Consider the following 23,833-nt stretch of genomic DNA (forward strand, 5'->3'; position numbering starts at 1 on the left):
TTTGCCGTGACCGCTACGCAGTCAGTCTCGTGGGGCTCGGAGAGAGGTTTCCGGAATGGGGTCGCAATAGCGATTCCGAGTTCGTTCGACAAAGTCACGATGGTTTCGGCGCGCGCTTGCCGTGTCCGGTAATGGCGATTCCGAGATCCGACAATGGCGATTCCGAGATCGTTCGACAGGTTTAGAGGCTCCGTACGCCGTCCGCGACGTGCACAAAGGCGAGGGACGACGCAAACAAAGCGAGTGCGATCATACCAGCCCTAAAGCACCGGATCCCATCAGAACTCCGAAGTTAAGCGTGCTTGGGCGACAGTAGAACTAGGATGGGTGACCCCCTGGGAAGTCCTCGTGTTGCGCCCCGAGCGACCAAAACCCCTCCCGTCGACCTCCGAGGCGATGGTTTTGGGCCTCGGAATTTGCCGTGACCGCTACGCAGTCAGTCTCGTGGGGCTCGGAGAGAGGTTTCCGCAATGGGGTCGCAATAGCGATTCCGAGTTCGTTCGACAAAGTCACGATGGTTTCGGCGTGCGCTTGCCGTGTCCGGTAATGGCGATTCCGAGATCCGACAATGGCGATTCCGAGATCGTTCGACAGGTTTAGAGGCTCCGTACACCGTCCGCGACGTGCACAAAGGCGAGGGACGACGCAAACAAAGCTAGTGCGATCATACCAGCCCTAAAGCACCGGATCCCATCAGAACTCCGAAGTTAAGCGTGCTTGGGCGAGAGTAGTACTAGGATGGGTGACCCCCTGGGAAGTCCTCGTGTTGCACTCCTTTTTGCGCCCCGAGCGACCAAAACCCCTCCCATCGACCTCCGAGGCGATGGTTTTGGGCCTCGGAATTTGCCGTGACCGCTACGCAGTCAGTCTCTTGGGGCTCGGAGAGAGGTTTCCGGAATGGGGTCGCAATAGCGATTCCGAGTTCGTTCGACAAAGTCACGATGGTTTCGGCGCGCGCTTGCCGTGTCCGGTAATGGCGATTCCGAGATCCGACAATGGCGATTCCGAGATCGTTCGACAGGTTTAGAGGCTCCGTACGCCGTCCGCGACGTGCACAAAGGCGAGGGACGACGCAAACAAAGCGAGTGCGATCATACCAGCCCTAAAGCACCGGATCCCATCAGAACTCCGAAGTTAAGCGTGCTTGGGCGACAGTAGTACTAGGATGGGTGACCCCCTGGGAAGTCCTCGTGTTGCACTCCTTTTTGCGCCCCGAGCGACCAAAACCCCTCCCGTCGACCTCCGAGGCGATGGTTTTGGGCCTCGGAATTTGCCGTGACCGCTACGCAGTCAGTCTCGTGGGGCTCGGAGAGAGGTTTCCGGAATGGGGTCGCAATAGCGATTCCGAGTTCGTTCGACAAAGTCACGATGGTTTCGGCGCGCGCTTGCCGTGTCCGGTAATGGCGATTCCGAGATCCGACAATGGCGATTCCGAGATCGTTCGACAGGTTTAGAGGCTCCGTACGCCGTCCGCGACGTGCACAAAGGCGAGGGACGACGCAAACAAAGCGAGTGCGATCATACCAGCCCTAAAGCACCAGATCCCATCAGAACTCCGAAGTTAAGCGTGCTTGGGCGACAGTAGAACTAGGATGGGTGACCCCCTGGGAAGTCCTCGTGTTGCACTCCTTTTTGCGCCCCGAGCGACCAAAACCCCTCCCGTCGACCTCCGAGGCGATGGTTTTGGGCCTCGGAATTTGCCGTGACCGCTACGCAGTCAGTCTCGTGGGGCTCGGAGAGAGGTTTCCGGAATGGGGTCGCAATAGCGATTCCGAGTTCGTTCGACAAAGTCACGATGGTTTCGGCGCGCGCTTGCCGTGTCCGGTAATGGCGATTCCGAGATCCGACAATGGCGATTCCGAGATCGTTCGACAGGTTTAGAGGCTCCGTACGCCGTCCGCGACGTGCACAAAGGCGAGGGACGACGCAAACAAAGCGAGTGCGATCATACCAGCCCTAAAGCACCGGATCCCATCAGAACTCCGAAGTTAAGCGTGCTTGGGCGACAGTAGAACTAGGATGGGTGACCCCCTGGGAAGTCCTCGTGTTGCGCCCCGAGCGACCAAAACCCCTCCCGTCGACCTCCGAGGCGATGGTTTTGGGCCTCGGAATTTGCCGTGACCGCTACGCAGTCAGTCTCGTGGGGCTCGGAGAGAGGTTTCCGCAATGGGGTCGCAATAGCGATTCCGAGTTCGTTCGACAAAGTCACGATGGTTTCGGCGTGCGCTTGCCGTGTCCGGTAATGGCGATTCCGAGATCCGACAATGGCGATTCCGAGATCGTTCGACAGGTTTAGAGGCTCCGTACACCGTCCGCGACGTGCACAAAGGCGAGGGACGACGCAAACAAAGCTAGTGCGATCATACCAGCCCTAAAGCACCGGATCCCATCAGAACTCCGAAGTTAAGCGTGCTTGGGCGAGAGTAGTACTAGGATGGGTGACCCCCTGGGAAGTCCTCGTGTTGCACTCCTTTTTGCGCCCCGAGCGACCAAAACCCCTCCCATCGACCTCCGAGGCGATGGTTTTGGGCCTCGGAATTTGCCGTGACCGCTACGCAGTCAGTCTCGTGGGGCTCGGAGAGAGGTTTCCAGAATGGGGTCGCAATAGCGATTCCGAGTTCGTTCGACAAAGTCACGATGGTTTCGGCGCGCGCTTGCCGTGTCCGGTAATGGCGATTCCGAGATCCGACAATGGCGATTCCGAGATCGTTCGACAGGTTTAGAGGCTCCGTACGCCGTCCGCGACGTGCACAAAGGCGAGGGACGACGCAAACAAAGCGAGTGCGATCATACCAGCCCTAAAGCACCGGATCCCATCAGAACTCCGAAGTTAAGCGTGCTTGGGCGAGAGTAGTACTAGGATGGGTGACCCCCTGGGAAGTCCTCGTGTTGCACTCCTTTTTGCGCCCCGAGCGACCAAAACCCCTCCCGTCGACCTCCGAGGCGATGGTTTTGGGCCTCGGAATTTGCCGTGACCGCTACGCAGTCAGTCTCGTGGGGCTCGGAGAGAGGTTTCCGGAATGGGGTCGCAATAGCGATTCCGAGTTCGTTCGACAAAGTCACGATGGTTTCGGCGCGCGCTTGCCGTGTCCGGTAATGGCGATTCCGAGATCCGACAATGGCGATTCCGAGATCGTTCGACAGGTTTAGAGGCTCCGTACGCCGTCCGCGACGTGCACAAAGGCGAGGGACGACGCAAACAAAGCGAGTGCGATCATACCAGCCCTAAAGCACCGGATCCCATCAGAACTCCGAAGTTAAGCGTGCTTGGGCGACAGTAGAACTAGGATGGGTGACCCCCTGGGAAGTCCTCGTGTTGCACTCCTTTTTGCGCCCCGAGCGACCAAAACCCCTCCCGTCGACCTCCGAGGCGATGGTTTTGGGCCTCGGAATTTGCCGTGACCGCTACGCAGTCAGTCTCGTGGGGCTCGGAGAGAGGTTTCCGGAATGGGGTCGCAATAGCGATTCCGAGTTCGTTCGACAAAGTCACGATGGTTTCGGCGCGCGCTTGCCGTGTCCGGTAATGGCGATTCCGAGATCCGACAATGGCGATTCCGAGATCGTTCGACAGGTTTAGAGGCTCCGTACGCCGTCCGCGACGTGCACAAAGGCGAGGGACGACGCAAACAAAGCGAGTGCGATCATACCAGCCCTAAAGCACCGGATCCCATCAGAACTCCGAAGTTAAGCGTGCTTGGGCGACAGTAGAACTAGGATAGGTGACCCCCTGGGAAGTCCTCGTGTTGCGCCCCGAGCGACCAAAACCCCTCCCGTCGACCTCCGAGGCGATGGTTTTGGGCCTCGGAATTTGCCGTGACCGCTACGCAGTCAGTCTCGTGGGGCTCGGAGAGAGGTTTCCGCAATGGGGTCGCAATAGCGATTCCGAGTTCGTTCGACAAAGTCACGATGGTTTCGGCGTGCGCTTGCCGTGTCCGGTAATGGCGATTCCGAGATCCGACAATGGCGATTCCGAGATCGTTCGACAGGTTTAGAGGCTCCGTACACCGTCCGCGACGTGCACAAAGGCGAGGGACGACGCAAACAAAGCTAGTGCGATCATACCAGCCCTAAAGCACCGGATCCCATCAGAACTCCGAAGTTAAGCGTGCTTGGGCGAGAGTAGTACTAGGATGGGTGACCCCCTGGGAAGTCCTCGTGTTGCACTCCTTTTTGCGCCCCGAGCGACCAAAACCCCTCCCGTCGACCTCCGAGGCGATGGTTTTGGGCCTCGGAATTTGCCGTGACCGCTACGCAGTCAGTCTCGTGGGGCTCGGAGAGAGGTTTCCAGAATGGGGTCGCAATAGCGATTCCGAGTTCGTTCGACAAAGTCACGATGGTTTCGGCGCGCGCTTGCCGTGTCCGGTAATGGCGATTCCGAGATCCGACAATGGCGATTCCGAGATCGTTCGACAGGTTTAGAGGCTCCGTACGCCGTCCGCGACGTGCACAAAGGCGAGGGACGACGCAAACAAAGCGAGTGCGATCATACCAGCCCTAAAGCACCGGATCCCATCAGAACTCCGAAGTTAAGCGTGCTTGGGCGAGAGTAGTACTAGGATGGGTGACCCCCTGGGAAGTCCTCGTGTTGCACTCCTTTTTGCGCCCCGAGCGACCAAAACCCCTCCCATCGACCTCCGAGGCGATGGTTTTGGGCCTCGGAATTTGCCGTGACCGCTACGCAGTCAGTCTCGTGGGGCTCGGAGAGAGGTTTCCAGAATGGGGTCGCAATAGCGATTCCGAGTTCGTTCGACAAAGTCACGATGGTTTCGGCGCGCGCTTGCCGTGTCCGGTAATGGCGATTCCGAGATCCGACAATGGCGATTCCGAGATCGTTCGACAGGTTTAGAGGCTCCGTACGCCGTCCGCGACGTGCACAAAGGCGAGGGACGACGCAAACAAAGCGAGTGCGATCATACCAGCCCTAAAGCACCGGATCCCATCAGAACTCCGAAGTTAAGCGTGCTTGGGCGAGAGTAGTACTAGGATGGGTGACCCCCTGGGAAGTCCTCGTGTTGCACTCCTTTTTGCGCCCCGAGCGACCAAAACCCCTTCCGTCGACCTCCGAGGCGATGGTTTTGGGCCTCGGAATTTGCCGTGACCGCTACGCAGTCAGTCTCGTGGGGCTCGGAGAGAGGTTTCCGGAATGGGGTCGCAATAGCGATTCCGAGTTCGTTCGACAAAGTCACGATGGTTTCGGCGCGCGCTTGCCGTGTCCGGTAATGGCGATTCCGAGATCCGACAATGGCGATTCCGAGATCGTTCGACAGGTTTAGAGGCTCCGTACGCCGTCCGCGACGTGCACAAAGGCGAGGGACGACGCAAACAAAGCGAGTGCGATCATACCAGCCCTAAAGCACCGGATCCCATCAGAACTCCGAAGTTAAGCGTTCTTGGGCGAGAGTAGTACTAGGATGGGTGACCCCCTGGGAAGTCCTCGTGTTGCACTCCTTTTTGCGCCCCGAGCGACCAAAACCCCTCCCATCGACCTCCGAGGCGATGGTTTTGGGCCTCGGAATTTGCCGTGACCGCTACGCAGTCAGTCTCGTGGGGCTCGGAGAGAGGTTTCCAGAATGGGGTCGCAATAGCGATTCCGAGTTCGTTCGACAAAGTCACGATGGTTTCGGCGCGCGCTTGCCGTGTCCGGTAATGGCGATTCCGAGATCCGACAATGGCGATTCCGAGATCGTTCGACAGGTTTAGAGGCTCCGTACGCCGTCCGCGACGTGCACAAAGGCGAGGGACGACGCAAACAAAGCGAGTGCGATCATACCAGCCCTAAAGCACCGGATCCCATCAGAACTCCGAAGTTAAGCGTGCTTGGGCGAGAGTAGTACTAGGATGGGTGACCCCCTGGGAAGTCCTCGTGTTGCACTCCTTTTTGCGCCCCGAGCGACCAAAACCCCTTCCGTCGACCTCCGAGGCGATGGTTTTGGGCCTCGGAATTTGCCGTGACCGCTACGCAGTCAGTCTCGTGGGGCTCGGAGAGAGGTTTCCGGAATGGGGTCGCAATAGCGATTCCGAGTTCGTTCGACAAAGTCACGATGGTTTCGGCGCGCGCTTGCCGTGTCCGGTAATGGCGATTCCGAGATCCGACAATGGCGATTCCGAGATCGTTCGACAGGTTTAGAGGCTCCGTACGCCGTCCGCGACGTGCACAAAGGCGAGGGACGACGCAAACAAAGCGAGTGCGATCATACCAGCCCTAAAGCACCGGATCCCATCAGAACTCCGAAGTTAAGCGTTCTTGGGCGAGAGTAGTACTAGGATGGGTGACCCCCTGGGAAGTCCTCGTGTTGCACTCCTTTTTGCGCCCCGAGCGACCAAAACCCCTCCCGTCGACCTCCGAGGCGATGGTTTTGGGCCTCGGAATTTGCCGTGACCGCTACGCAGTCAGTCTCGTGGGGCTCGGAGAGAGGTTTCCGGAATGGGGTCGCAATAGCGATTCCGAGTTCGTTCGACAAAGTCACGATGGTTTCGGCGCGCGCTTGCCGTGTCCGGTAATGGCGATTCCGAGATCCGACAATGGCGATTCCGAGATCGTTCGACAGGTTTAGAGGCTCCGTACGCCGTCCGCGACGTGCACAAAGGCGAGGGACGACGCAAACAAAGCGAGTGCGATCATACCAGCCCTAAAGCACCGGATCCCATCAGAACTCCGAAGTTAAGCGTGCTTGGGCGAGAGTAGTACTAGGATGGGTGACCCCCTGGGAAGTCCTCGTGTTGCGCCCCGAGCGACCAAAACCCCTCCCGTCGACCTCCGAGGCGATGGTTTTGGGCCTCGGAATTTGCCGTGACCGCTACGCAGTCAGTCTCGTGGGGCTCGGAGAGAGGTTTCCGGAATGGGGTCGCAATAGCGATTCCGAGTTCGTTCGACAAAGTCACGATGGTTTCGGCGTGCGCTTGCCGTGTCCGGTAATGGCGATTCCGAGATCCGACAATGGCGATTCCGAGATCGTTCGACAGGTTTAGAGGCTCCGTACACCGTCCTGTCACGAACGGTCGTCGCGCACCCGCAACAACTCCGTTCAACGAACCGTTCGTCGCTCACACCCGCATGTACAGCTGCCCAACAGCATGTTTTCTCATGGTTTTGGGTCATTTTGCTTGTAAATATGTAAGTTCGAACAAGCTGCAGCGTTGCAAAGCGACCGCTCACCGAACCGAGCAAAACAGCCCCAAAACAGCCCAAAACGGCTTCGTTTTCGCGTGCCGCGGGAGGTGAGCGGAGTGCTGCCTCCGCTCACCAAAACGTCAGCCATCTCAGCACCCAGGAACCCCCCGGGTGGCACATGGCTGGATGGGGCTTCGGTTATATACCGGGCGTTGAACACTCTTTCGCAAGTTCGTACGTGACCTTTACGGGAACTTGGTGTTGCGTCCGGGACCAGGTGAGCGGCTGTTTGTGGGCTTGCAGCTGTTCGTTCATCCTTGAAAGCCTTGTTTTTCCCCCTCTCCCTCTTTTCTCTTGTGCACACAAGGTGTTCGACGAATTGCTTGTAAAGCTTTCCTTTTCGCGAGACTTCGGGACGTGTCCGTTGCTCGTTCTTTCGATCTAACTCTCTTTCTCTTTTACAGGTCCTTCGGGACCTGCGAGAGGTTACAAAGTGGGCTGATCCTTGCGGAGCAAGATCGCAAGGGCGAAGCGCGACTTAGGCAAGGCAAAGCTAAGTTCGCGTCTTTGCCGCACGGGTGACTCGCGACTTAGACAACGCAAGCTAAGTTCGCGTCTTTGGCCGCAAGGGTGCCGCACGCCTTAGGCAATTCCAGCTAAGGTCGTGACATTGTGGTATCAGAGCGGGCAAGCTCTTCGATCGAACAGCGAACGAACTTCGCAACTTCGCCATGGCAAAGCATCGTGGCGAATCAAGCAAGACGGGGCAAGCTGGAACCTTGCCCCAAGCAGCCGCAGGTGGGCTGCATGTGCACACTCGCTCTCATGCTGTTGGAGCCGCTCACGAGGATCGCGGCAGCGAACAGGATGAGCGAGAAGTTGGTAACTCTCCGCGAGCGGAGGAAGCGCAATCTGGTGCGCTAACTGGGAAAAAGAGTCATAAGGAGAGACTCACGACGGCGGAAACCCGCCTGGATGTTCTGGAAGCGAGCATGGAGGAACTCTACCATGGCCAACAAAGACTTGTTGGGGTAGAGAGCTCGCAAGAGGAAGCGGAGTCCAGGATCGACAAGGTCGAGGCCCTAGTCGACCGACTGTCCGATGACACCAAGGACTCCGTGCTGCACTTACAAGACGTTGTGGCGGAACTCACGGCAAAGGTGGCTATGCTCACAAGAACGCTAAATGCGGGAGGAGGCAACACCCGCGTTGCACCGCCACAAAACTTGAGGGCACCTGAGCCCCATGGATACGGAGGGGCCAGAGATGCCAAGGAGCTCGAGAACTTTCTGTTCGACATGGAGCAATACTTCCGAGCTACGAGGCCCGATTCTGAAGATACCAAAGTTTCTATAGCAACAATGTATCTGAACGGAGATGCGAAACTTTGGTGGCGAACTCGTTGGGAGGAAATCCAACAAGGTCGGTGTCGAGTCGACACATGGGAAGACTTGAAGCGGGAGTTGAGAACTCAGTTCCTACCGGAGAACACAGAGTTCGTCGCAAGAAGGAAGTTGAGACAACTCCGCCAAAGTACCACCATCCGAGACTATGTAAAGCAGTTTTCTGCACTGATGCTGGACATACAGGACATGTCCGAGAAGGACAAGTTGTTCAGTTTCCTTGATGGTTTGAAACCATGGGCTCAGCAAGAGCTGAATCGAAGGAATGTTACCGACGTGGTCGGGGCAATTGCAGCTGCAGAAAGGCTCACCGACTTCGTTTCCTCTGAAGACCCAGCGAGAAGGAAACAATCTTCAAGCAATCGCCCTCAAAAACATTCTCGAGGGAAGGAGCTCGGGGGCGAACAGAAGAAGAAGAGCTCCCACAAAGGACCGAATCCAAAAGGCAAGGCCTCAAAACCTGGAGGATGCTTCTTGTGCGGAGGACCGCACATGGTAAGGGAGTGCCCACAGAAGCAGGCACTCAACGCTTTGACAGCTTCCATCCACCCTCCCCGATCGGACAAGGGCAAAGCTGTTGCCCTTAGCTCAAGCAGTTCTGAATCCAGCAGCGACGATGAAGAGTCGCAAGGACCCCGAATGGGAGCAATGCGTTTGTTGAACGCTATGCGGGGTCAAGTGGGGGAGAACACGAAGACGAAGGCTCAAAAAGCAGGAAGTAGTGAACTGATGTATGTGGACATCAAGCTGAATGGCCAAACGACCCGTGCAATGGTGGACACGGGCGCTACCCACAACTTCATAGCCGATCGTGAAGCACAGCGACTTGGGTTGACATTGGAGAAGAGCCCAAGCCGAATGAAAGCAGTGAACTCGGAGGCCAGGCGAATCTCCGGATTGGCGAAGGGAGTTCCCATCAGAATCGGGACTTGGAGCGGAACCACCAACATGATGGCCGTGCCACTAGACGACTTCCAAGTGATTCTTGGAATGGAGTTTATGCACGCGGCGAAGTTGGTGCCGATGCCATTCTTGAATTCCCTATGTATGATGGGAGGCGATGACCCCTGTGTGGTGCCCGTCTCTCGGAGAGGAACCAAGGAGCCCCAACATATTTCGGCATTACAATTGAAGAAAGGGGTGCGAAAGGGCGAACTAACATTCGTGGCTGCTATGAAGCTAGAGCCACTCAATGAAGAAGCCATTCAAGAACCTGCTGTGGTGGCCAACGTCCTGAAGGAGTTCAAAGACGTTATGCCACCCGAGTTGCCGAAGACTCTTCCGCCACGCAGAGGCGTGGATCACAGTATTGAGCTGGAGCCAGGAGTGAAGCCTCCAGCGAGACCACCCTATCGCATGGCCCCGCCAGAGTTGGCAGAACTCAGAAAGCAGTTAGGTGAACTGCTAAGCGGTGGTCTCATCCGCAGCTCAAAAGCACCTTTCGGAGCTCCAGTTCTCTTCCAGAAGAAACAAGATGGGAGCCTCCGATTATGCGTCGACTACCGAGCCCTCAACAAAGTAACAGTGAAGAACAAGTATCCCATCCCGCTCATCGCGGACTTGTTCGACCAATTGGGCAAGGCGAAGTATTTCTCAAAACTCTACCTTCGGTCGGGGTATTGGCAGGTGCGCATTGCTGAAGGCGACGAAGCAAAGACTACATGTGTGACCAGATATGGAGCGTTTGAGTTCTTGGTGATGCCTTTCGGCTTAACCAACGCTCCGGCAACATTCTGTACTCTCATGAACCAGCTATTCAAGGAGTATTTGGATAAGTTCGTGGTCGTCTACTTGGACGACATTGTCGTCTACAGCCAAACGCTCGAGGAGCACGTCAAGCACCTTCGGACGATTTTCAAGGTTCTCAGGGAGAACACTTTGTTCGTAAAAAGGGAGAAATGCTACTTTGCTCAAACTGAGATCCTGTTCTTGGGGCACCGAATCGGTGATGGCTCCATCCGGATGGACAAGTCGAAGGTGCAAGCAGTTGCGGAATGGCGAACTCCAAAGAAGGTGCCAGAGTTGAGATCCTTCCTTGGTTTCGTCAACTACTATCGACGCTTCATTGCTGGATATTCGAAGCGGGCAACCCCACTGACGGAGTTGCTGAAGAAGGAGCAGCCTTGGAAGTGGTCTGACAAATGTGAGATAGCATTCCAAGATCTGAAGGCTGCTGTTCTAGAAGAACCAGTGCTCAAATTGCCAAACTATGGAGAGCCCTTTGAAGTCCATACAGATGCTTCGGACTTTGCTATTGGTGGAGTACTCATGCAAGAAGGTCATCCGGTGGCCTACGAGAGCCGCAAACTCAACGAGACCGAGAGGCGGTATCCAGTGCATGAGAAGGAGATGACAGCGGTGATCCACTGCCTACGAGTTTGGCGACACTACCTCCTTGGGTCGCGATTTGTGCTGAGGACAGACAACATCGCCCTGAGCTATTTCCAAACTCAGAAGAAACTCTCACCAAAGCAGGCACGGTGGCAGGACTTCCTGGCCGAATTCGACATGGCAATGGAATACAAGCCCGGGAAGGCGAATGTCGTGGCCGATGCACTGAGTCGGAAAGTGGAATGCGTGAATGCTGCACAACTGGAGGGCAGAGGCCAAGCAAGTCAGTTACACTCCACCTTCCTTTCCCGAATCAGAGATGGACTATATAGTGATCCCCAGGCAGTTATCCTGATGCAGCTCATCAAAGAAGGCAAGGCACGACGATTTTGGGTCCAGGAGGGACTTGTTTACACAAAAGGGAATAGGGTTTATGTTCCCCGAGTGGACAATCTAAGGCGTGAACTCTTGAAAGAGTGTCACGATTCCCTTTGGGCTGGACACCCCGGCATTCACAGAACGTTGGCTCTCGTGGAGAGGGCCTTCTACTGGCCAAAGATGGGGATTGATGTGGAGGAGTATGTTCGAACATGCCTTACTTGCCAACAAGACAAGGTGGAGCAGCGGAAGCCGGTGGGGCTTTTGGAGCCGTTGCCCGTACCAGAAAGGCCATGGGAGAGCATTTCCTTAGACTTCATATCAAGTTTGCCACCTGTAGGGGGACTCGGATCGATACTCGTGGTGGTCGATCGGTTTTCGAAGTATGCAACTTTCATTGCTGCTCCCCTACACTGTTCAGCAGAAGAGGCGGCCAGACTGATGATGAGGGACGTAGTGAAGTATTGGGGAGTCCCACACAATATCATTAGTGATCGAGACGCTCGGTTTCTAGGACGATTCTGGACCGAGCTATTCAAATTGTTGGGATCAAAATTATACTTCTCTACAAGCCTCCACCCCCAGACGGATGGTCAGACTGAAAGAATAAATTCGCTCTTGGAGCAATATCTCCGGCACTACGTGAGTGCCAATCAACGAGATTGGGTGAAGCTGTTGGACATTGCCCAATTCTCCTACAACTTGCAGCGGAGCTCTGCGTCCAACAAGAGCCCCTTCGAAATTATCACTGGACAACAACCGTCGACTCCGCACACCATGGCAATTGGGTATACTGGAAGTAGTCCTTCAGCCTATCATTTCGCAAAGGAGTGGCACCGAAATGCAGATATTGCGCGGGCTTACTTGGAGAAGGCGGCAAAGAGGATGAAGAAGTGGGCCGACTTGGGAAGGCGACCGCAAGAGTTCAAAGTTGGCGATTTGGTGTTGGTAAAGCTCCAACCAGCATCACTCCAATTCTTCAGGAACAGAGTTCACAAAGGATTGGTGCGTAAGTATGAAGGACCCTTCCCAATTATCAGCAGGGTAGGCAATGTTTCTTACAAGTTGCAGCTGCCGGCGTGGTTCAAAATTCACAACGTTCTTCACGCCAGCAACCTGAAGGCCTACCATTCAGATCCGCAAGACGCTTCTCGAAGTGTTCCAACTCGGCTACCTCCCATCACAGCCTCCTACGAGAAGCGAGTGGAAACCATTCTGGCGGATCGCAAGATAAAGCTACCCAACGGAGCGGAACAGACAGAGTACTTGGTGAAGTGGCGAAAGCTTCCCCGAACTGAAGCCAGTTGGGAGCCTGAAGACGCCCTGCGACATGAAGAAGAAGTCATCAACACCTACCAACAAGCGTCGACGAGGGCGTCGACAGTTTAAGTGGGGGAGAATGTCACGAACGGTCGTCGCGCACCCGCAACAGCTCCGTTCAACGAACCGTTCGTCGCTCACACCCGCATGTACAGCTGCCCAACAGCATGTTTTCTCATGGTTTTGGGTCATTTTGCTTGTAAATATGTAAGTTCGAACAAGCTGCAGCGTTGCAAAGCGACCGCTCACCGAACCGAGCAAAACAGCCCCAAAACAGCCCAAAACGGCTTCGTTTTCGCGTGCCGCGGGAGGTGAGCGGAGTGCTGCCTGCGCTCACCAAAACGTCAGCCATCTCAGCACCCAGGAACCCCCCGGGTGGCACATGGCTGGATGGGGCTTCGGTTATATACCGGGCGTTGAACACTCTTTCGCAAGTTCGTACGTGACCTTTACGGGAACTTGGTGTTGCGTCCGGGACCAGGTGAGCGGCTGTTTGTGGGCTTGCAGCTGTTCGTTCATCCTTGAAAGCCTTGTTTTTCCCCCTCTCCCTCTTTTCTCTTGTGCACACAAGGTGTTCGACGAATTGCTTGTAAAGCTTTCCTTTTCGCGAGACTTCGGGACGTGTCCGTTGCTCGTTCTTTCGATCTAACTCTCTTTCTCTTTTACAGGTCCTTCGGGACCTGCGAGAGGTTACAAAGTGGGCTGATCCTTGCGGAGCAAGATCGCAAGGGCGAAGCGCGACTTAGGCAAGGCAAAGCTAAGTTCGCGTCTTTGCCGCACGGGTGACTCGCGACTTAGACAACGCAAGCTAAGTTCGCGTCTTTGGCCGCAAGGGTGCCGCACGCCTTAGGCAATTCCAGCTAAGGTCGTGACAGTCCGCGACGTGCACAAAGGCGAGGGACGACGCAAACAAAGCGAGTGCGATCATACCAGCCCTAAAGCACCGGATCCCATCAGAACTCCGAAGTTAAGCGTGCTTGGGCGAGAGTAGTACTAGGATGGGTGACCCCCTGGGAAGTCCTCGTGTTGCACTCCTTTTTGCGCCCCGAGCGACCAAAACCCCTCCCATCGACCTCCGAGGCGATGGTTTTGGGCCTCGGAATTTGCCGTGACCGCTACGCAGTCAGTCTCGTGGGGCTCGGAGAGAGGTTTCCAGAATGGGGTCGCAATAGCGATTCCGAGTTCGTTCGACAAAGTCACGATGGTTTCGGCGCGCGCTTGCCGTGTCCGGTAATGGCGATTCCGAGATCCGACAATGGCGATTCCGAGATCGTTCGACAGGTTTAGAGGCTCCGTACGCCGTCCGCGACGTGCACAAAGGCGAGGGACGACGCAAACAAAGCGAGTGCGATCATACCAGCCCTAAAGCACCGGATCCCATCAGAACTCCGAAGTTAAGCGTGCTTGGGCGAGAGTAGTACTAGGATGGGTGACCCCCTGGGAAGTCCTCGTGTTGCACTCCTTTTTGCGCCCCGAGCGACCAAAACCCCTTCCGTCGACCTCCGAGGCGATGGTTTTGGGCCTCGGAATTTGCCGTGACCGCTACGCAGTCAGTCTCGTGGGGCTCGGAGAGAGGTTTCCGGAATGGGGTCGCAATAGCGATTCCGAGTTCGTTCGACAAAGTCACGATGGTTTCGGCGCGCGCTTGCCGTGTCCGGTAATGGCGATTCCGAGATCCGACAATGGCGATTCCGAGATCGTTCGACAGGTTTAGAGGCTCCGTACGCCGTCCGCGACGTGCACAAAGGCGAGGGACGACGCAAACAAAGCGAGTGCGATCATACCAGCCCTAAAGCACCGGATCCCATCAGAACTCCGAAGTTAAGCGTTCTTGGGCGAGAGTAGTACTAGGATGGGTGACCCCCTGGGAAGTCCTCGTGTTGCACTCCTTTTTGCGCCCCGAGCGACCAAAACCCCTCCCGTCGACCTCCGAGGCGATGGTTTTGGGCCTCGGAATTTGCCGTGACCGCTACGCAGTCAGTCTCGTGGGGCTCGGAGTGAGGTTTCCGGAATGGGGTCGCAATAGCGATTCCGAGTTCGTTCGACAAAGTCACGATGGTTTCGGCGCGCGCTTGCCGTGTCCGGTAATGGCGATTCCGAGATCCGACAATGGCGATTCCGAGATCGTTCGACAGGTTTAGAGGCTCCGTACGCCGTCCGCGACGTGCACAAAGGCGAGGGACGACGCAAACAAAGCGAGTGCGATCATACCAGCCCTAAAGCACCGGATCCCATCAGAACTCCGAAGTTAAGCGTGCTTGGGCGAGAGTAGTACTAGGATGGGTGACCCCCTGGGAAGTCCTCGTGTTGCACTCCTTTTTGCGCCCCGAGCGACCAAAACCCCTTCCGTCGACCTCCGAGGCGATGGTTTTGGGCCTCGGAATTTGCCGTGACCGCTACGCAGTCAGTCTCGTGGGGCTCGGAGAGAGGTTTCCGGAATGGGGTCGCAATAGCGATTCCGAGTTCGTTCGACAAAGTCACGATGGTTTCGGCGCGCGCTTGCCGTGTCCGGTAATGGCGATTCCGAGATCCGACAATGGCGATTCCGAGATCGTTCGACAGGTTTAGAGGCTCCGTACGCCGTCCGCGACGTGCACAAAGGCGAGGGACGACGCAAACAAAGCGAGTGCGATCATACCAGCCCTAAAGCACCGGATCCCATCAGAACTCCGAAGTTAAGCGTTCTTGGGCGAGAGTAGTACTAGGATGGGTGACCCCCTGGGAAGTCCTCGTGTTGCACTCCTTTTTGCGCCCCGAGCGACCAAAACCCCTCCCGTCGACCTCCGAGGCGATGGTTTTGGGCCTCGGAATTTGCCGTGACCGCTACGCAGTCAGTCTCGTGGGGCTCGGAGAGAGGTTTCCGGAATGGGGTCGCAATAGCGATTCCGAGTTCGTTCGACAAAGTCACGATGGTTTCGGCGCGCGCTTGCCGTGTCCGGTAATGGCGATTCCGAGATCCGACAATGGCGATTCCGAGATCGTTCGACAGGTTTAGAGGCTCCGTACGCCGTCCGCGACGTGCACAAAGGCGAGGGACGACGCAAACAAAGCGAGTGCGATCATACCAGCCCTAAAGCACCAGATCCCATCAGAACTTCGAAGTTAAGCGTGCTTGGGCGAGAGTAGTACTAGGATGGGTGACCCCCTGGGAAGTCCTCGTGTTGCACTCCTTTTTGCGCCCCGAGCGACCAAAACCCCTCCCGTCGACCTCCGAGGCGATGGTTTTGGGCCTCGGAATTTGCCGTGACCGCTACGCAGTCAGTCTCGTGGGGCTCGGAGAGAGGTTAACGGAATGGGGTCGCAATAGCGATTCCGAGTTCGTTCGACAAAGTCACGATGGTTTCGGCGCGCGCTTGCCGGGTCCGGTAATGGCGATTCCGAGATCCGACAATGGCGATTCCGAGATCGTTCGACAGGTTTAGAGGCTCCGTACGCCGTCCGCGACGTGCACAAAGGCGAGGGACGACGCAAACAAAGCAAGTGCGATCATACCAGCACTAAAGCACCGGATCCCATTAGAACTCCGAAGTTAAGCGTGCTTGGGCGAGAGTAGTACTAGGATGGGTGACCCCCTGGGAAGTCCTCGTGTTGCACTCCTTTTTGCGCCCCGAGCGACCAAAACCCCTCCCGTCGACCTCCGAGGCGATGGTTTTGGGCCTCGGAATTTGCCGTGACCGCTACGCAGTCAGTCTCGTGGGGCTCGGAGAGAGGTTTCCGGAATGGGGTCGCAATAGCGATTCCGAGTTCGTTCGACAAAGTCACGATGGTTTCGGCGCGCGCTTGCCGGGTCCGGTAATGGCGATTCCGAGATCCGACAATGGCGATTCCGAGATCGTTCGACAGGTTTAGAGGCTCCGTACGCCGTCCGCGACGTGCACAAAGGCGAGGGACGACGCAAACAAAGCGAGTGCGATCATACCAGCACTAAAGCACCGGATCCCATCAGAACTCCGAAGTTAAGCGTGCTTGGGCGAGAGTAGTACTAGGATGGGTGACCCCCTGGGAAGTCCTCGTGTTGCACTCCTTTTTGCGCCCCGAGCGACCAAAACCCCTCCCGTCGACCTCCGAGGCGATGGTTTTGGGCCTCGGAATTTGCCGTGACCGCTATGCGGTCAGTCTCGTGGGGCTCGGAGAGAGGTTTCCGGAATGGGGTCGCAATAGCGATTCCGAGTTCGTTCGACAAAGTCCCGATGGTTTCGGCGCGCGCTTGCCGTGTCCGGTAATGGCGATTCCGAGATCCGACAATGGCGATTCCGAGATCGTTCGACAGGTTTAGAGGCTCCGTACGCCGTCCGCGACGTGCACAAAGGCGAGGGACGACGCAAACAAAGCGAGTGCGATCATACCAGCCCTAAAGCACCGGATCCCATCAGAACTCCGAAGTTAAGCGTTCTTGGGCGAGAGTAGTACTAGGATGGGTGACCCCCTGGGAAGTCCTCGTGTTGCACTCCTTTTTGCGCCCCGAGCGACCAAAACCCCTCCCGTCGACCTCCGAGGCGATGGTTTTGGGCCTCGGAATTTGCCGTGACCGCTACGCAGTCAGTCTCGTGGGGCTCGGAGAGAGGTTTCCGGAATGGGGTCGCAATAGCGATTCCGAGTTCGTTCGACAAAGTCACGATGGTTTCGGCGCGCGCTTGCCGTGTCCGGTAATGGCGATTCCGAGATCCGACAATGGCGATTCCGAGATCGTTCGACAGGTTTAGAGGCTCCGTACGCCGTCCGCGACGTGCACAAAGGCGAGGGACGACGCAAACAAAGCGAGTGCGATCATACCAGCCCTAATGCACCAGATCCCATCAGAACTTCGAAGTTAAGCGTGCTTGGGCGAGAGTAGTACTAGGATGGGTGACCCCCTGGGAAGTCCTCGTGTTGCACTCCTTTTTGCGCTCCGAGCGACCAAAACCCCTCCCGTCGACCTCCGAGGCGATGGTTTTGGGCCTCGGAATTTGCCGTGACCGCTACGCAGTCAGTCTCGTGGGGCTCGGAGAGAGGTTAACGGAATGGGGTCGCAATAGCGATTCCGAGTTCGTTCGACAAAGTCACGATGGTTTCGGCGCGCGCTTGCCGGGTCCGGTAATGGCGATTCCGAGATCCGACAATGGCGATTCCGAGATCGTTCGACAGGTTTAGAGGCTCCGTACGCCGTCCGCGACGTGCACAAAGGCGAGGGACGACGCAAACAAAGCAAGTGCGATCATACCAGCACTAAAGCACCGGATCCCATTAGAACTCCGAAGTTAAGCGTGCTTGGGCGAGAGTAGTACTAGGATGGGTGACCCCCTGGGAAGTCCTCGTGTTGCACTCCTTTTTGCGCCCCGAGCGACCAAAACCCCTCCCGTCGACCTCCGAGGCGATGGTTTTGGGCCTCGGAATTTGCCGTGACCGCTACGCAGTCAGTCTCGTGGGGCTCGGAGAGAGGTTTCCGGAATGGGGTCGCAATAGCGATTCCGAGTTCGTTCGACAAAGTCACGATGGTTTCGGCGCGCGCTTGCCGGGTCCGGTAATGGCGATTCCGAGATCCGACAATGGCGATTCCGAGATCGTTCGACAGGTTTAGAGGCTCCGTACGCCGTCCGCGACGTGCACAAAGGCGAGGGACGACGCAAACAAAGCGAGTGCGATCATACCAGCACTAAAGCACCGGATCCCATCAGAACTCCGAAGTTAAGCGTGCTTGGGCGAGAGTAGTACTAGGATGGGTGACCCCCTGGGAAGTCCTCGTGTTGCACTCCTTTTTGCGCCCCGAGCGACCAAAACCCCTCCCGTCGACCTCCGAGGCGATGGTTTTGGGCCTCGGAATTTGCCGTGACCGCTATGCGGTCAGTCTCGTGGGGCTCGGAGAGAGGTTTCCGGAATGGGGTCGCAATAGCGATTCCGAGTTCGTTCGACAAAGTCCCGATGGTTTCGGCGCGCGCTTGCCGTGTCCGGTAATGGCGATTCCGAGATCCGACAATGGCGATTCCGAGATCGTTCGACAGGTTTAGAGGCTCCGTACGCCGTCCGCGACGTGCACAAAGGCGAGGGACGACGCAAACAAAGCGAGTGCGATCATACCAGCACTAAAGCACCGGATCCCATCAGAACTCCGAAGTTAAGCGTGCTTGGGCGAGAGTAGTACTAGGATTGGTGACCCCCTGGGAAGTACTCGTGTTGCACTCCTTTTTGCGCCCCGAGCGACCAAAACCTCTCCCGTCGACCTCCGAGGCGATGGTTTTGGGCCTCGGAATTTGCCGTGACCGCTACGCAGTCAGTCTCGTGGGGCTCGGAGCGAGATTTCCGGAATGGGGTCGCAATAGCGATTCCGAGTTCGTTCGACAAAGTCCCGATGGTTTCGGCGCGCGCTTGCCGTATCCGGTAATGGCGATTCCGAGATCCGACAATGGCGATTCCGAGATCGTTCGAGAGATTTAGAGGCTCCGTACGCCGTCCGCGACGTGCACAAAGGCGAGGGACGACGCAAACAAAGCGAGTGCGATCATACCAGCACTAAAGCACCGGATCCCATCAGAACTCCGAAGTTAAGCGTGCTTGGGCGAGAGTAGTACTAGGATGGGTGACCCCCTGGGAAGTACTCGTGTTGCACTCCTTTTTGCGCCCCGAGCGACCAAAACCTCTCCCGTCGACCTCCGAGGCGATGGTTTTGGGCCTCGGAATTTGCCGTGACCGCTACGCAGTCAGTCTCGTGGGGCTCGGAGAGAGGTTTCCGGAATGGGGTCGCAATAGCGATTCCGAGTTCGTTCGACAAAGTCACGATGGTTTCGGCGCGCGCTTGCCGGGTCCGGTAATGGCGATTCCGAGATCCGACAATGGCGATTCCGAGATCGTTCGACAGGTTTAGAGGCTCCGTACGCCGTCCGCGACGTGCACAAAGGCGAGGGACGACGCAAAAAAAGCGAGTGCGATCATACCAGCACTAAAGCACCGGATCCAATTAGAACTCCGAAATTAAGCGTGCTTGGGCGAGAGTAGTACTAGGATGGGTGACCCCCTGGGAAGTCCTCGTGTTGCACTCCTTTTTGCGCCCCGAGCGACCAAAACCCCTCCCGTCGACCTCCGAGGCGATGGTTTTGGGCCTCGGAATTTGCCGTGACCGCTACGCAGTCAGTCTCGTGGGGCTCGGAGAGAGGTTTCCGGAATGGGGTCGCAATAGCGATTCCGAGTTCGTTCGACAAAGTCACGATGGTTTCGGCGCGCGCTTGCCGGGTCCGGTAATGGCGATTCCGAGATCGTTCGACAGGTTTAGAGGCTCCGTACGCCGTCCGCGACGTGCACAAAGGCGAGGGACGACGCAAACAAAGCGAGTGCGATCATACCAGCACTAAAGCACCGGATCCCATCAGAACTCCGAATTTAAGCGTGCTTGGGCGAGAGTAGTACTAGGATGGGTGACCCCCTGGGAAGTCCTCGTGTTGCACTCCTTTTTGCGCCCCGAGCGACCAAAACCCCTCCCGTCGACCTCCGAGGCGATGGTTTTGGGCCTCGGAATTTGCCGTGACCGCTACGCGGTCAGTCTCGTGGGGCTCGGAGAGAGGTTTCCGGAATGGGGTCGCAATAGCGATTCCGAGTTCGTTCGACAAAGTCCCGATGGTTTCGGCGCGCGCTTGCCGTGTCCGGTAATGGCGATTCCGAGATCCGACAATGGCGATTCCGAGATCGTTCGACAGGTTTAGAGGCTCCGTACGCCGTCCGCGACGTGCACAAAGGCGAGGGACGACGCAAACAAAGCGAGTGCGATCATACCAGCACTAAAGCACCGGATCCCATCAGAACTCCGAAGTTAAGAGTGCTTGGGCGAGAGTAGTACTAGGATGGGTGACCCCCTGGGAAGTACTCGTGTTGCACTCCTTTTTGCGCCCCGAGCGACCAAAACCTCTCCCGTCGACCTCCGAGGCGATGGTTTTGGGCCTCGGAATTTGCCGTGACCGCTACGCAGTCAGTCTCGTGGGGCTCGGAGCGAGATTTCCGGAATGGGGTCGCAATAGCGATTCCGAGTTCGTTCGACAAAGTCCCGATGGTTTCGGCGCGCGCTTGCCGTATCCGGTAATGGCGATTCCGAGATCCGACAATGGCGATTCCGAGATCGTTCGAGAGATTTAGAGGCTCCGTACGCCGTCCGCGACGTGCACAAAGGCGAGGGACGACGCAAACAAAGCGAGTGCGATCATACCAGCACTAAAGCACCGGATCCCATCAGAACTCCGAAGTTAAGCGTGCTTGGGCGAGAGTAGTACTAGGATGGGTGACCCCCTGGGAAGTCCTCGTGTTGCACTCCTTTTTGCGCCCCGAGCGACCAAAACCTCTCCCGTCGACCTCCGAGGCGATGGTTTTGGGCCTCGGAATTTGCCGTGACCGCTACGCAGTCAGTCTCGTGGGGCTCGGAGAGAGGTTTCCGGAATGGGGTCGCAATAGCGATTCCGAGTTCGTTCGACAAAGTCACGATGGTTTCGGCGCGCGCTTGCTGTGTCCGGTAATGGCGATTCCGAGATCCGACAATGGCGATTCCGAGATCGTTCGAGAGGTTTAGAGGCTCCGTACGCCGTCCGCGACGTGCACAAAGGCGAGGGACGACGCAAACAATGCGAGTGCGATCATACCAGCACTAAAGCACCGGATCCCATCAGAACTCCGAAGTTAAGCGTGCTTGGGCGAGAGTAGTACTAGGATGGGTGACCCCCTGGGAAGTCCTCGTGTTGCACTCCTTTTTGCGCCCCGAGCGACCAAAACCCCTCCCGTCGACCTCCGAGGCGATGGATTTGGGCCTCGGAATTTGCCGTGACCGTCACGATGGTTTCGGCGCGCGCTTGCCGGGTCCGGTAATGGCGATTCCGAGATCCGACAATGGCGATTCTGAGATCGTTCGAGAGGTTTAGAGGCTCCGTACGCCGTCCGCGACGTGCACAAAGGCGAGGGACGACGCAAACAAAGCGAGTGCGATCATACCAGCACTAAAGCACCGGATCCCATCAGAACTCCGAAGTTAAGAGTGCTTGGGCGAGAGTAGTACTAGGATGGGTGACCCCCTGGGAAGTACTCGTGTTGCACTCCTTTTTGCGCCCCGAGCGACCAAAACCTCTCCCGTCGACCTCCGAGGCGATGGTTTTGGGCCTCGGAATTTGCCGTGACCGCTACGCAGTCAGTCTCGTGGGGCTCGGAGCGAGATTTCCGGAATGGGGTCGCAATAGCGATTCCGAGTTCGTTCGACAAAGTCCCGATGGTTTCGGCGCGCGCTTGCCGTATCCGGTAATGGCGATTCCGAGATCCGACAATGGCGATTCCGAGATCGTTCGAGAGATTTAGAGGCTCCGTACGCCGTCCGCGACGTGCACAAAGGCGAGGGACGACGCAAACAAAGCGAGTGCGATCATACCAGCACTAAAGCACCGGATCCCATCAGAACTCCGAAGTTAAGCGTGCTTGGGCGAGAGTAGTACTAGGATGGGTGACCCCCTGGGAAGTCCTCGTGTTGCACTCCTTTTTGCGCCCCGAGCGACCAAAACCTCTCCCGTCGACCTCCGAGGCGATGGTTTTGGGCCTCGGAATTTGCCGTGACCGCTACGCAGTCAGTCTCGTGGGGCTCGGAGAGAGGTTTCCGGAATGGGGTCGCAATAGCGATTCCGAGTTCGTTCGACAAAGTCACGATGGTTTCGGCGCGCGCTTGCTGTGTCCGGTAATGGCGATTCCGAGATCCGACAATGGCGATTCCGAGATCGTTCGAGAGGTTTAGAGGCTCCGTACGCCGTCCGCGACGTGCACAAAGGCGAGGGACGACGCAAACAATGCGAGTGCGATCATACCAGCACTAAAGCACCGGATCCCATCAGAACTCCGAAGTTAAGCGTGCTTGGGCGAGAGTAGTACTAGGATGGGTGACCCCCTGGGAAGTCCTCGTGTTGCACTCCTTTTTGCGCCCCGAGCGACCAAAACCCCTCCCGTCGACCTCCGAGGCGATGGATTTGGGCCTCGGAATTTGCCGTGACCGTCACGATGGTTTCGGCGCGCGCTTGCCGGGTCCGGTAATGGCGATTTCGAGATCCGACAATGGCGATTCTGAGATCGTTCGAGAGGTTTAGAGGCTCCTACGCCGTCCGCGACGTGCACAAAGGCGAGGGACGACGCAAACAAAGCTAGTGCGATCATACCAGCACTAAAGCACCGGATCCCATCAGAACTCCGAAGTTAAGCGTGCTTGGGCGAGAGTAGTACTAGGATGGGTGACCCCCTGGGAAGTCCTCGTGTTGCACTCCTTTTTGCGCCCCGAGCGACCAAAACCCCTCCCGTCGACCTCCGAGGCGATGGTTTTGGGCCTCGGAATTTGCCGTGACCGCTACGCAGTCAGTCTCGTGGTGCTCGGAGAGAGGTTTCCGGAATGGGGTCGCAATAGCGATTCCGAGTTCGTTCGACAAAGTCACGATGGTTTCGGCGCGCGCTTGCCGTGTCCGGTAATGGCGATTCCGAGATCCGACAATGGCGATTCCGAGATCGTTCGAGAGGTTTAGAGGCTCCTACGCCGTCCGCGACGTGCACAAAGGCGAGGGACGACGCAAACAAAGCGAGTGCGATCATACCTGCACTAAATCACCGGATCCCATCAGAACTCCGAAGTTAAGCGTGCTTGGGCGAGAGTAGTACTAGGATGGGTGACCCCCTGGGAAGTCCTCGTGTTGCACTCCTTTTTGCGCCCCGAGCGACCAAAACCCCTCCCGTCGACCTCCGAGGCGATGGTTTTGGGCCTCGGAATTTGCCGTGACCGCTACGCAGTCAGTCTCGTGGGGCTCGGAGAGAGGTTTCCGGAATGGGGTCGCAATCGCGATTCCGAGTTCGTTCGACAAAGTCACGATGGTTTCGGCGCGTGCTTGCCGTGTCCGGTAATGGCGATTCCGAGATCCGACAATGGCGATTCCGAGATCGTTCGACAGGTTTAGAGGCTCCTACGCCGTCCGCGACGTGCACAAAGGCGAGGGACGACGCAAACAAAGCGAGTGCGATCATACCAGCACTAAATCACCGGATCCCATCAGAACTCCGAAGTTAAGCGTGCTTGGGCGAGAGTAGTACTAGGATGGGTGACCCCCTGGGAAGTCCTCGTCTTGCACTCCTTTTTGCGCCCCGAGCGACCAAAACCCCTCCCGTCGACCTCCGAGGCGATGGTTTTGGGCCTCGGAATTTGCCGTGACCGCTACGCAGTCAGTCTCGTGGGGCTCGGAGCGAGATTTCCGGAATGGGGTCGCAATAGCGATTCCGAGTTCGTTCGACAAAGTCCCGATGGTTTCGGCGCGCGCTTGCCGTATCC

At 56.9% G+C, this 23,833-nt stretch overlaps 41 non-coding genes across 41 annotated transcripts; all 41 read left to right on the forward strand.

Moving 5' to 3' along the window:
* The first annotated feature begins 241 nt into the window (after positions 1–241).
* On the forward strand, positions 242–360 carry LOC135647733 (5S ribosomal RNA). Its single transcript, XR_010500462.1, has one exon. It is a non-coding gene; the product is annotated as a 5S ribosomal RNA (ribosomal RNA).
* Positions 361–656: 296 nt separating this feature from the next.
* Positions 657–775, forward strand: LOC135647177 (5S ribosomal RNA). The gene has a single exon (XR_010499918.1). It is a non-coding gene; the product is annotated as a 5S ribosomal RNA (ribosomal RNA).
* A 308-nt stretch (positions 776–1,083) lies between these two features.
* On the forward strand, positions 1,084–1,202 carry LOC135647449 (5S ribosomal RNA). The gene has a single exon (XR_010500186.1). It is a non-coding gene; the product is annotated as a 5S ribosomal RNA (ribosomal RNA).
* A 308-nt stretch (positions 1,203–1,510) lies between these two features.
* Positions 1,511–1,629, forward strand: LOC135647700 (5S ribosomal RNA). Its single transcript, XR_010500432.1, has one exon. It is a non-coding gene; the product is annotated as a 5S ribosomal RNA (ribosomal RNA).
* Positions 1,630–1,937: 308 nt separating this feature from the next.
* Positions 1,938–2,056, forward strand: LOC135647734 (5S ribosomal RNA). The gene has a single exon (XR_010500463.1). It is a non-coding gene; the product is annotated as a 5S ribosomal RNA (ribosomal RNA).
* A 296-nt stretch (positions 2,057–2,352) lies between these two features.
* LOC135647178 (5S ribosomal RNA) lies at positions 2,353–2,471 on the forward strand. Its single transcript, XR_010499919.1, has one exon. It is a non-coding gene; the product is annotated as a 5S ribosomal RNA (ribosomal RNA).
* A 308-nt stretch (positions 2,472–2,779) lies between these two features.
* Positions 2,780–2,898, forward strand: LOC135646509 (5S ribosomal RNA). Its single transcript, XR_010499255.1, has one exon. It is a non-coding gene; the product is annotated as a 5S ribosomal RNA (ribosomal RNA).
* Positions 2,899–3,206: 308 nt separating this feature from the next.
* LOC135647661 (5S ribosomal RNA) lies at positions 3,207–3,325 on the forward strand. Its single transcript, XR_010500395.1, has one exon. It is a non-coding gene; the product is annotated as a 5S ribosomal RNA (ribosomal RNA).
* Positions 3,326–3,633: 308 nt separating this feature from the next.
* Positions 3,634–3,752, forward strand: LOC135647749 (5S ribosomal RNA). The gene has a single exon (XR_010500477.1). It is a non-coding gene; the product is annotated as a 5S ribosomal RNA (ribosomal RNA).
* A 296-nt stretch (positions 3,753–4,048) lies between these two features.
* Positions 4,049–4,167, forward strand: LOC135647180 (5S ribosomal RNA). The gene has a single exon (XR_010499921.1). It is a non-coding gene; the product is annotated as a 5S ribosomal RNA (ribosomal RNA).
* A 308-nt stretch (positions 4,168–4,475) lies between these two features.
* On the forward strand, positions 4,476–4,594 carry LOC135646510 (5S ribosomal RNA). The gene has a single exon (XR_010499256.1). It is a non-coding gene; the product is annotated as a 5S ribosomal RNA (ribosomal RNA).
* A 308-nt stretch (positions 4,595–4,902) lies between these two features.
* Positions 4,903–5,021, forward strand: LOC135646511 (5S ribosomal RNA). Its single transcript, XR_010499257.1, has one exon. It is a non-coding gene; the product is annotated as a 5S ribosomal RNA (ribosomal RNA).
* A 308-nt stretch (positions 5,022–5,329) lies between these two features.
* LOC135647308 (5S ribosomal RNA) lies at positions 5,330–5,448 on the forward strand. Its single transcript, XR_010500049.1, has one exon. It is a non-coding gene; the product is annotated as a 5S ribosomal RNA (ribosomal RNA).
* Positions 5,449–5,756: 308 nt separating this feature from the next.
* Positions 5,757–5,875, forward strand: LOC135646513 (5S ribosomal RNA). Its single transcript, XR_010499259.1, has one exon. It is a non-coding gene; the product is annotated as a 5S ribosomal RNA (ribosomal RNA).
* Positions 5,876–6,183: 308 nt separating this feature from the next.
* LOC135647309 (5S ribosomal RNA) lies at positions 6,184–6,302 on the forward strand. Its single transcript, XR_010500050.1, has one exon. It is a non-coding gene; the product is annotated as a 5S ribosomal RNA (ribosomal RNA).
* A 308-nt stretch (positions 6,303–6,610) lies between these two features.
* On the forward strand, positions 6,611–6,729 carry LOC135647354 (5S ribosomal RNA). The gene has a single exon (XR_010500093.1). It is a non-coding gene; the product is annotated as a 5S ribosomal RNA (ribosomal RNA).
* A 6,730-nt stretch (positions 6,730–13,459) lies between these two features.
* On the forward strand, positions 13,460–13,578 carry LOC135646514 (5S ribosomal RNA). Its single transcript, XR_010499261.1, has one exon. It is a non-coding gene; the product is annotated as a 5S ribosomal RNA (ribosomal RNA).
* Positions 13,579–13,886: 308 nt separating this feature from the next.
* Positions 13,887–14,005, forward strand: LOC135646515 (5S ribosomal RNA). Its single transcript, XR_010499262.1, has one exon. It is a non-coding gene; the product is annotated as a 5S ribosomal RNA (ribosomal RNA).
* A 308-nt stretch (positions 14,006–14,313) lies between these two features.
* On the forward strand, positions 14,314–14,432 carry LOC135647310 (5S ribosomal RNA). The gene has a single exon (XR_010500051.1). It is a non-coding gene; the product is annotated as a 5S ribosomal RNA (ribosomal RNA).
* A 308-nt stretch (positions 14,433–14,740) lies between these two features.
* Positions 14,741–14,859, forward strand: LOC135646516 (5S ribosomal RNA). Its single transcript, XR_010499263.1, has one exon. It is a non-coding gene; the product is annotated as a 5S ribosomal RNA (ribosomal RNA).
* A 308-nt stretch (positions 14,860–15,167) lies between these two features.
* Positions 15,168–15,286, forward strand: LOC135647311 (5S ribosomal RNA). The gene has a single exon (XR_010500052.1). It is a non-coding gene; the product is annotated as a 5S ribosomal RNA (ribosomal RNA).
* A 308-nt stretch (positions 15,287–15,594) lies between these two features.
* Positions 15,595–15,713, forward strand: LOC135647441 (5S ribosomal RNA). Its single transcript, XR_010500178.1, has one exon. It is a non-coding gene; the product is annotated as a 5S ribosomal RNA (ribosomal RNA).
* Positions 15,714–16,021: 308 nt separating this feature from the next.
* LOC135646425 (5S ribosomal RNA) lies at positions 16,022–16,140 on the forward strand. Its single transcript, XR_010499177.1, has one exon. It is a non-coding gene; the product is annotated as a 5S ribosomal RNA (ribosomal RNA).
* Positions 16,141–16,448: 308 nt separating this feature from the next.
* LOC135647424 (5S ribosomal RNA) lies at positions 16,449–16,567 on the forward strand. Its single transcript, XR_010500162.1, has one exon. It is a non-coding gene; the product is annotated as a 5S ribosomal RNA (ribosomal RNA).
* Positions 16,568–16,875: 308 nt separating this feature from the next.
* Positions 16,876–16,994, forward strand: LOC135647312 (5S ribosomal RNA). The gene has a single exon (XR_010500053.1). It is a non-coding gene; the product is annotated as a 5S ribosomal RNA (ribosomal RNA).
* Positions 16,995–17,302: 308 nt separating this feature from the next.
* LOC135647493 (5S ribosomal RNA) lies at positions 17,303–17,421 on the forward strand. Its single transcript, XR_010500230.1, has one exon. It is a non-coding gene; the product is annotated as a 5S ribosomal RNA (ribosomal RNA).
* A 308-nt stretch (positions 17,422–17,729) lies between these two features.
* LOC135646426 (5S ribosomal RNA) lies at positions 17,730–17,848 on the forward strand. Its single transcript, XR_010499178.1, has one exon. It is a non-coding gene; the product is annotated as a 5S ribosomal RNA (ribosomal RNA).
* A 308-nt stretch (positions 17,849–18,156) lies between these two features.
* On the forward strand, positions 18,157–18,275 carry LOC135647904 (5S ribosomal RNA). Its single transcript, XR_010500599.1, has one exon. It is a non-coding gene; the product is annotated as a 5S ribosomal RNA (ribosomal RNA).
* Positions 18,276–18,583: 308 nt separating this feature from the next.
* On the forward strand, positions 18,584–18,702 carry LOC135647239 (5S ribosomal RNA). Its single transcript, XR_010499982.1, has one exon. It is a non-coding gene; the product is annotated as a 5S ribosomal RNA (ribosomal RNA).
* Positions 18,703–19,010: 308 nt separating this feature from the next.
* Positions 19,011–19,129, forward strand: LOC135648085 (5S ribosomal RNA). The gene has a single exon (XR_010500776.1). It is a non-coding gene; the product is annotated as a 5S ribosomal RNA (ribosomal RNA).
* Positions 19,130–19,437: 308 nt separating this feature from the next.
* On the forward strand, positions 19,438–19,556 carry LOC135647419 (5S ribosomal RNA). Its single transcript, XR_010500158.1, has one exon. It is a non-coding gene; the product is annotated as a 5S ribosomal RNA (ribosomal RNA).
* A 286-nt stretch (positions 19,557–19,842) lies between these two features.
* On the forward strand, positions 19,843–19,961 carry LOC135647016 (5S ribosomal RNA). Its single transcript, XR_010499762.1, has one exon. It is a non-coding gene; the product is annotated as a 5S ribosomal RNA (ribosomal RNA).
* A 308-nt stretch (positions 19,962–20,269) lies between these two features.
* LOC135648062 (5S ribosomal RNA) lies at positions 20,270–20,388 on the forward strand. The gene has a single exon (XR_010500754.1). It is a non-coding gene; the product is annotated as a 5S ribosomal RNA (ribosomal RNA).
* Positions 20,389–20,696: 308 nt separating this feature from the next.
* LOC135648016 (5S ribosomal RNA) lies at positions 20,697–20,815 on the forward strand. The gene has a single exon (XR_010500710.1). It is a non-coding gene; the product is annotated as a 5S ribosomal RNA (ribosomal RNA).
* Positions 20,816–21,123: 308 nt separating this feature from the next.
* LOC135648131 (5S ribosomal RNA) lies at positions 21,124–21,242 on the forward strand. Its single transcript, XR_010500821.1, has one exon. It is a non-coding gene; the product is annotated as a 5S ribosomal RNA (ribosomal RNA).
* A 227-nt stretch (positions 21,243–21,469) lies between these two features.
* On the forward strand, positions 21,470–21,588 carry LOC135648063 (5S ribosomal RNA). The gene has a single exon (XR_010500755.1). It is a non-coding gene; the product is annotated as a 5S ribosomal RNA (ribosomal RNA).
* A 308-nt stretch (positions 21,589–21,896) lies between these two features.
* LOC135646331 (5S ribosomal RNA) lies at positions 21,897–22,015 on the forward strand. Its single transcript, XR_010499086.1, has one exon. It is a non-coding gene; the product is annotated as a 5S ribosomal RNA (ribosomal RNA).
* Positions 22,016–22,323: 308 nt separating this feature from the next.
* Positions 22,324–22,442, forward strand: LOC135646447 (5S ribosomal RNA). The gene has a single exon (XR_010499197.1). It is a non-coding gene; the product is annotated as a 5S ribosomal RNA (ribosomal RNA).
* Positions 22,443–22,668: 226 nt separating this feature from the next.
* On the forward strand, positions 22,669–22,787 carry LOC135646274 (5S ribosomal RNA). Its single transcript, XR_010499032.1, has one exon. It is a non-coding gene; the product is annotated as a 5S ribosomal RNA (ribosomal RNA).
* Positions 22,788–23,094: 307 nt separating this feature from the next.
* On the forward strand, positions 23,095–23,213 carry LOC135646384 (5S ribosomal RNA). The gene has a single exon (XR_010499137.1). It is a non-coding gene; the product is annotated as a 5S ribosomal RNA (ribosomal RNA).
* Positions 23,214–23,520: 307 nt separating this feature from the next.
* LOC135647080 (5S ribosomal RNA) lies at positions 23,521–23,639 on the forward strand. The gene has a single exon (XR_010499824.1). It is a non-coding gene; the product is annotated as a 5S ribosomal RNA (ribosomal RNA).
* Positions 23,640–23,833: the final 194 nt, after the last annotated feature.

Source organism: Musa acuminata, chromosome BXJ3-8 (genome assembly GCF_036884655.1).
Source record: "Musa acuminata AAA Group cultivar baxijiao chromosome BXJ3-8, Cavendish_Baxijiao_AAA, whole genome shotgun sequence".
NCBI classification, from domain to species: domain Eukaryota; kingdom Viridiplantae; phylum Streptophyta; class Magnoliopsida; order Zingiberales; family Musaceae; genus Musa; species Musa acuminata.